Here is an 8,428-nt window from a genome sequence, read left to right on the forward strand (position 1 = left end):
TATCTTTATTAGGTTGGCAGGAAATGACAGGAAAATACATAAAATAATAAAATAGAAATGATCAACAATCATCACCTCTCTAAAAAATTCTTCTCTGATCAAACATATAGGCCTACATGTAGGTCCAGTAATAAATGATAACAAGATCCATGATAGGCTTAAAGATACACTGGCATGTTAATCTTTAACATTTAAGCCAAGTGGTTGGGTTGTCTGAAGTTTAGAGATCCAGTCTTTCTCAAGTTTCTTTCGCATGAAAGTGTCAGTCTTTGGGGGTTTGTCAATACACATGACAGTAATGTGATTTGCAGAATGTCCTGGGAGGTTGAAATGTTTAGCTACTGGTGTATTTCTGTTAAGACGAGCATCGGCACAATGCTCAGTCAGCCTGGTTTCCAGGCTACGACCAGTCTCTCCCACATACTGCACTTGACAATTAGCACATGTGATAAGGTAGATCGCATTCTCACTCTGACAACTGAGGTGTTTGTGGATGACATGACTTTCACCTCTGGAAGAACTAGTGAAAGGCGACCCTTTCTTGGTGTGTGCGACTGGTGAGCCACCACCCCATTTAGGTCTAGAGTGGATCTCATGATTACATAAAGTACATGAGCCACATGCAATCGAGCCTCTAGGAGGAGGTTGGGCTGGAGGTAGGGATGAACGTACAATCATGTCCTTGATGTTAGCACTTCTCCGATAAGCTACCATGGGTAGGTTAGGAATAGCCTTCTTACATCTATCTGAAGAATGCAAGATACACAAGTGTTTGTGAAGTATCTGAGAAAAAAGAATTGGTTCCATTTTGTCTATTCCCCAATGCTTTCCACGAGTGTTCGAAGGTCACAAGGCGGGGGGGTAAATTTGTTCTATCATGTTGTTATATACCTCAAATTGTTCCTTTCATTGCTAGTATTATAAAGTCAATTGTCATATTGCACTAGGGTGCCTAGTTCAATTGACTATTTTATTCACTGTGATAAGTGCAGGGGCTATTTTAGGAAAAAAAAGTCACTGCACGACGTTGGCAAATGTAAAATCTCGATGATCCACCAACTGTGACGAGCTTGCGGGAGGGGTGAAGGGAGGTTTCCCCTCCAGTTTTGGAGATGTTTTAAAAATCGTGCATTTTAGTAACTCATTTTTTACCTAAGTTACATGATTGGACACTCTTGAATTATATAGCAGTACTTAATCTGCAAACAAACGTGCAGAATAGGTCTAAATAAAATTTGAATAAACAAGCAACTTGGTCGAAGGTCTGACATATTGATTTTAGAGGGGAAATTACTGCAGTCAAATGCATTTCTCACTTGTGGGGATTGGGACTATCTTTACTGGCAAGTTATCAATGTTGTGAGCTCAAACGGGTTGGGTCCAGGGTCCGCCTTAGATGCCCTGGTGGAGTCCAGGGCACAGTGTCGACACCCTGTATTATAAATGTTTTTTCCCTGCAATGAATCACTTCTTCATACTCATACTGGTGAGCGACGGGCGATTGGTATTTCACCGAACGCACGAAAAGGAGTCCTATTTGATTGGCTAGAAATCGATCGCTAGCTCGCTCAGTGATGGAGTACAAACTCAAAATGTAGAGATGTATTCAATTCTCGATATGGTGCATTGTATTATAGACTTGTGATTTAATATTCCATACAGCACGTGGATCTGAGCTGAATGGGATATGCTTGTTCCTTTTATATGATTATAATTCTCAAACAGTTGAATATATCATATTTTTAATGTACGATTTAAAAATCGTTACGGTGAAAATGCAGTAAAATATATCCGTTTAAAGAAAACAGCAATCGCCGCTGAGTGTATTGAACTTCCAGTTAGTGTATTGAAAACAAAACCTGGGTTTTACCTGACAACAAATCGAATTTTCTTGTAATTGCAACATCATATGGGGTACTGAGCATGCGCAAATCGTAAAAACGTGTAGAATAGAAACTCTGTGTTATCTCATATCGTGTAAATGATATGCTTAGCCTGACTCGCTTGGCCTATCTCGAACAAAATCGCCATGCGTAGCTGTTGAAAAACGAGTGGATTCGCCGTACTATCATGGCAATTTTGACACGAAGATATAGGGATGATGACGCTGTGCAGGGTCAAAGCCCCTTGCTGGGGAAGGGGGTAGAGTCTCAAGCTCACGAGTTTTTTAAAGGCCTTTTCAAAGCATCCATATTGAGTTTTTATGATAAACTTGGGAAGAGTTTTCTTTTTCTTGAAGTCGTTTAATAACGCCTTCGAGATTTCCAAGTTGATCATATTAAACCATATTTACTTCTTTTTTGGCGGATGTATGTAGCCAATTGCATTTGATCATGTGGTTTAATCATAGATAGTGAAGGAGATCACTATCTATGGTTTAATTCATTGTGTTAAAAATTATTTTATTTTATGACCACTCAAACAGTAAGAACTTTCTACATTCACAGTGTATGTGTATGGATCTTTCATAAAAGATGCCATTGAAAATCTACAGTAGTAGGGTATTCCAAAAGAAATCCCTTTCTTCTGTTGAGGTGTTTGTTACTGACAACATAATCCCCACATTTTTGTTTCCAAACCACGCATAGTCACATCGCGGAAGAATACATGGATTTGTGCACAGAAGATCTAGATCCTGAAAAGAAACGACAGGTAACCTACTTTTAGCTTAGGTTCAAGGCGTTAGGCTGTTTTTCTTTTTCTCACACACACTATTTTCTTTTAAAATGTATTGTTAAACCATGTCAAACCATATAGTTTTTGCTTTTCTTGATTATGTTTACATCAAACATCTTAAAAATCGTTTTCATAACCATAACCCGACATTATAATGCCTATATAATTTATTTGCCGAGGTATGTGTTAAATTTGTTTATTTTAGAGAAATTTCGACTCGGTGACTACATTTCAACCGTAAAGAACTATGTAACAAATACACAGTCTTTTCCATTTTAAAAATTCCATTTCACAGTGTATTGGTATGGCATAGGCTTTGACATTACTCAATAATAACAAGCGAGTTAAGGTCCAGAATTTAATTCGACAGTGTCAGAGAATCGGGACCAACAAAGGAATTGCAACGATACTATAGTGATTATAACCTTTTTTTAAATCCTTTAAAGGCCTTTTAATGTTGATGACTGATAGCTACTGGGAATATATATTATTTGAAGTAGTATAGGTCGAAAAAATCAACAAATACAACCATCTTACATGTTTTAAATAAATTTTAACATGTCTTTTTGGGTTATTTTTTGGTCATTGGGGCCTAAAAAAGAATTTTGTAAACATGTTAATGTCATTTATCGACTGATATCTACAAAGAGTAAATTTATGACACCAAAACGAGAAACACATTGAAGGCAATATGATTGTATTACCAGTTTCTCAATTTTAGGTCAATTTGAGCAGTTTTTGGTAATAGGTGATATTTCTCAATGATGACAACGTAGCCAAAGCTCAAAACTTCATCAGGCTACGCTAGTGAATCAGGAACAATACCAAATTGCTACTAAACTAGTAAGAAAACATCAGTACACATTTTGGGTACTTTTGACCAAATTTTAGCTCTAAAATGAGTTTCCTAAGCATTTTAATGCTATTTGATGTATGATACCTATTTGGAGTAGATGTGGTACTCCACAAACTCCAAAAATAGAGACCAATTACCATTTTCTCAATTTCAGCCATTGTAGTCAGAATCAGATTTTATTGACATTCATCTTACAACAAGATATGATCAAACAACGGATACAAATAAGTATACAAATAAAGTACAAGAACAATAAAATTTACAACTATAAAGAATATAATATAAATTAACTAGACATAGGCCTATTATTTAAATCCCGTGTTTCAAACGCAGTATAAATGAAATTGGCAACTGCATTGGTGGTGTCAAAATCATTGGCACCCATGATAAGAAGAAACTTATCGTTTTCATTTGAATTGTTTGTATCAAAAATATCATCTATTAAGGTCATAAATCTATTACGGATATCGTTATATAAGGAACATTTTATAGTGAAGTGAAATTCGTCTTCAATTTCATTGAGATCACACTATTTACAGATTCTCCGTTCTGGAAGCAATTTATGGAGGCCAAACTATGTCTATAATATACATGAGACTCTGTGAAAATTAAGAGTTTTCTAGAAACAAGAGAAAAAGGGTAATGAAGCGCGGTCAGAGCAAAACTTTGAAATTTTATTTGAAAATGACCAGATAGACCGGTAGATGCTATATTTAACTTAAGCATCCCTATTGAGTTTGCCGAATGACATAAAAATATTTTAAGCACGGATTTTTAATTCTCACTGCACGGATTTTTAATCTCACTGCACACACGTGCCAGGAGGCACGTTAAAATAGCCCCTGGATAGGTGGAACAATTTGAGATACATTACAACATGATGGGACTATTTTTATGTTTTGTCCCCACTGTGACCTTCGACTCCTCGTGGGAAACACAGGGGGCATAGAAAAAATGGAACCAATCAAATTTTTATCCTTTCAGGATGCCAAAAAAACATTGGTTCCACTAATGTAGCAAAAGAAAATCCCAAACCCATAGCGCCCTGTACTAAATAAATTTACATTGATCATGTTGATATGATTTATAACCATATTTGATCAACTTCGTGCTGATTGAGTATTGGAATATTTGTGCGAAGTTATTTTGAAAGAAAAAACCTGTGTATCATTTTAATTCCTTCAGTTAGATTTACCTGGTCAATATGGTAAGTTTTACGTGCAAATGAGTGGATTAACCTGTATTAGGTATGACGATTAGCATTTCAGGGACTTCGTGGGGTTCATTTTAAATTTTGGACTTAGGTGGTTTTTGAATCATATACAAAGACAACAATGTTAGAATGAGATTACCACTAGTAAGATAATACAAAATAAAGCACACAGGTATGTATAATGTTGATAAGCATTCTGCCATGTAATATAAACCACACACTTTCCTTTATTAAACCCACTTTTTGTTCAAAAGTCATTCTCCAGCAATGAATGTGTTACAAGTGGACTTTTATACATACTGGATTTCAATCAATGTGTTACAAGACTCAAATCATGGAATTGGGTGATTCTTTCATACATGCTATTTTTCACATGCCCAATAGACACAGAGGATGAATTTGAGTTGTTCTTTCATGCATATAACAGGCCTATGTATAGCAACAATTTCCCATGCTTAACTCAATTTGGCCAAAGTATGGACTTAGGTGGCTTTTGTATTCATATATTCAATTGTATGTATATATTCTTACTTCATGTACTTCGATATTTTGCCAAGCGATTCGAAGCATGAAAACCCTTCATTGCTATACACACACGTAGGTATTAGAGACATTGCGATTTCCAAACGTAGACATCGGACGTACGTTGATCTATTCAAAACCACTCTCCTGTATCGAAGCGAGGTCACGTATTTAGCTATTTTGAGGATATTCCACGTGCGAAATCAACGTAGATACATCATTGAAAATGCACAAAATTTGTCCATTTCACAATATATTAAAGACAGTCAAAGATAATATGAAGACATATGAAGGAAAGTCTAATTACTATTATGATCCTTTTTGTTTGTAACGAATCATTATAATAAAGGTACAGCTATGTGTTAAAAATGAACTAAATTTAAACGCAATATTCACACGCAGAGATTGCCCATTGAAATGTGTGTGATACTTTGCGTTAAAAAATTACATTGCGATTTCCCATTTTGGATCCAACGTAGAATAAAAAATGCAGATGCTACGTTGAAATATGCTGATTTTACCTCATGTCTAAGTCCATGCAACGAGCCCAATTTTCAGGACGAAAAAGTCTCATTTTGAAAGTAAAGTCATGATGTATGTATGTAGTGATCTTTAATCTACCAAAATATATGTTTTGGGGTAACTATAATATTTGGGGAGCAAAAAAAACAATTAGGTTTAATCAGCATGTAGGTCAAAATTTTAATCAAAATCAAAAGCGGTCTGTTTGAATTTATGCAGAGACTCAGGTCACTGCTATTTTTTCATCACTATGCCCTCTATCGACCTCGGTTAGAAGCTGTTAGATTAGATCAAATATTATAGTCTCTATTCTGGCTTTCTTGTTCTTCTTCGTGACGAATGAGCACAATCCAGTCTGGAACCGAGACTAGCAATATTCAACACCGTATTAACGTACGCGAAAACGTACGCGAAAACGTACGTGCTACGTGCTGCGTTTGGAAAATCGCAATGTCTCTATTACCTTGATACATGTACCTACAATGAATTTTTTAATGTGTGTGGGGTGCCTCGTGTGAAGAGGGGTGTGAAAATAGGTGGTTGTACTGGGATTATAATATTACCTCGTCAATATCCAGATAATTCCAGTATCGAACTAACGGGCTCTTGTAGTGGCCTTGAAAAGAATCAGTAAGGACCTTAGCTTCTTGTTTGTCTTCGTTATGGGCTGCATGTGATATCCATAATTCATATGGGTCTGGAGACGACACGCCAGATACTGCACGAAAGACCAGAAACCAGCCATCTGCATATTTAGAGACACAAAAATATTAATACTAAAATTAATCCTGAATTTTATTTGGAAACACTGAATTTTAAATCGCATAATTGCTCATTTCGATGGATATAAGTCAGAAATAGTCTGCCCCAAGAAGCACTTGGTCAGTAATGCCGGCTGACACACAAATGTCGCCGAGTCTCTTGATGTGTTTGCTTTTCTTGTGAGTCATAGGAGATTAGTCGGAATCTCTTTTTGCCATGTTTGCCGTCCCATGATTTTCATCAAATTACAACTTGCCCCTGGCTACACCATTGTGGGTGAATCTTAGGGGCGGTGGCGAGTCGAAAGGGGGGGTGGGCAAGCAATTTTTGGCCATCCGAGAGGGGGGCAAGCGATTTTTGGCACACATTCATGGGGCGCCTTTTAAATAAAACGCTCAGAAAAGGCTTAGGAAAACAGTACGGAAACGCTTTAATATGCAAATTTTCCTGCTCGCTGCGCTCGCAACATATATATAGGCCATTTAAGGTTGCAAATTGGGATCCCAAAAATTTGGCATGTGTAAGGAGGGGGGCAAAGATTTCTTGGCGGGCCGAGAAGGGGGGGGCAAGCGATTTTTGGCGGGCCGAGACGGGGGGCAAGCGATTTTTGGCGAGCCGTTCGGAAATTATACCCCAAGAAAATACTAAGTGATGACAATTATAGTAGACTGATGCTGATGGTCTTAAACACACCACAGATATTGGAACACACGACATCTGTGAACACACCCAGTCGTTCACTGCCAGCCAATGAAGTTGTTGAAGAAAGGAGGGATGCATGCTCATATTTAGTGGCACGAAAGATCAATTTAGCAGACCAGTTTTGCAGACGTTGAAGTCTGGCAGTGGCGTAGCGACTGGGCCAAAGTTGGCACGTGCCCTGTGCGCCACCCTAAGGGGTGAGGTGGCGCTGAATTGGTCAATTCAGCGCCGATTCTGCGCCCCTCCAACCGATGAAGGCACAATTTTCACGTGCATTTTAGCACAACAACATTTGAAAGATCAATTTAAGACCGATATTCAACTTAATTAACTAAAATTAATGAGTGATAGGCAATATTTGTGCCAATTTTCGTTTGCCTGGGTTACTCATTCAGTGGATGTTTTAAGGTATCCTCCATTCTTCCATGAGGCCCAGGGGTCACATTAAAATATACATCAAAATACATCAAAATAATTTAACAAAATATTTAAATACATATGATTTATAAATATATAAGCATACACAATCATGAACTTAAAATATGCAAACTAACCCAATTATAAAATAAATAACCAACACAACAAATAAAAATACAAAGTACTTTTATCAAATATAAAATTAAGAAATCAAAAATTTGCTAGCAAAAACCCTACAAAACTCGGGTGTTTTTTTTCTTCAAAATGATACTAGCCAAAATAAAACATAAAAGGCACGTTAAAAATAAACAGTTAAAGACACAATAGAATGTATATAACATGAAAATTCACCATTTAGTAATTGAATTAAATAAACACATTTAAGATTTAAAACACACTAAAATATTATATAGTAAGAAATATCACCAGCAAAATTTTGATTTCAACATTGACAAAATACAAGCTTAAAGCCACACATAAAAATAACAGATATGGAAATAAGAGTTTAAACTGACCAGTAGATACCAGTTGTAGCCCTACTAAGGGTTGTGCAATAATTATGAGCCCCCCGCCAAAAATCGCCCGCCCCCCCCCCCCCACCCCTCCGCCTGCAAAAAATTGTTTGCCCCCACCCTTTGGCCCGCCAATAAATCGTTGCCCCCCTTTGCACATGCCAAATTTTTGGGATCCAATTTTCAAACCTTAAATGGCCTAGATATATGTTGCGAGCACGAAAAATGTCTCCCCCTCCCCCCCAT

The 8,428-nt window shown here is 37.0% G+C and overlaps 1 long non-coding RNA gene across 1 annotated transcript in view; it reads right to left on the minus strand.

Annotated features, from left to right (window-relative positions):
- Positions 1-6,502, minus strand: part of LOC140138380 (uncharacterized) — a 31,398-nt gene extending 24,896 nt beyond the window's left edge. The window contains exon 1 of the long non-coding RNA XR_011856986.1: positions 6,353-6,502. This is a non-coding gene — a long non-coding RNA (uncharacterized lncRNA). The remainder of the gene's footprint in view (positions 1-6,352) is intronic.
- Positions 6,503-8,428: the final 1,926 nt, after the last annotated feature.

The sequence above is a fragment of the Amphiura filiformis genome, chromosome 17 (assembly GCF_039555335.1).
Source record: "Amphiura filiformis chromosome 17, Afil_fr2py, whole genome shotgun sequence".
NCBI lineage: Eukaryota > Metazoa > Echinodermata > Ophiuroidea > Amphilepidida > Amphiuridae > Amphiura > Amphiura filiformis.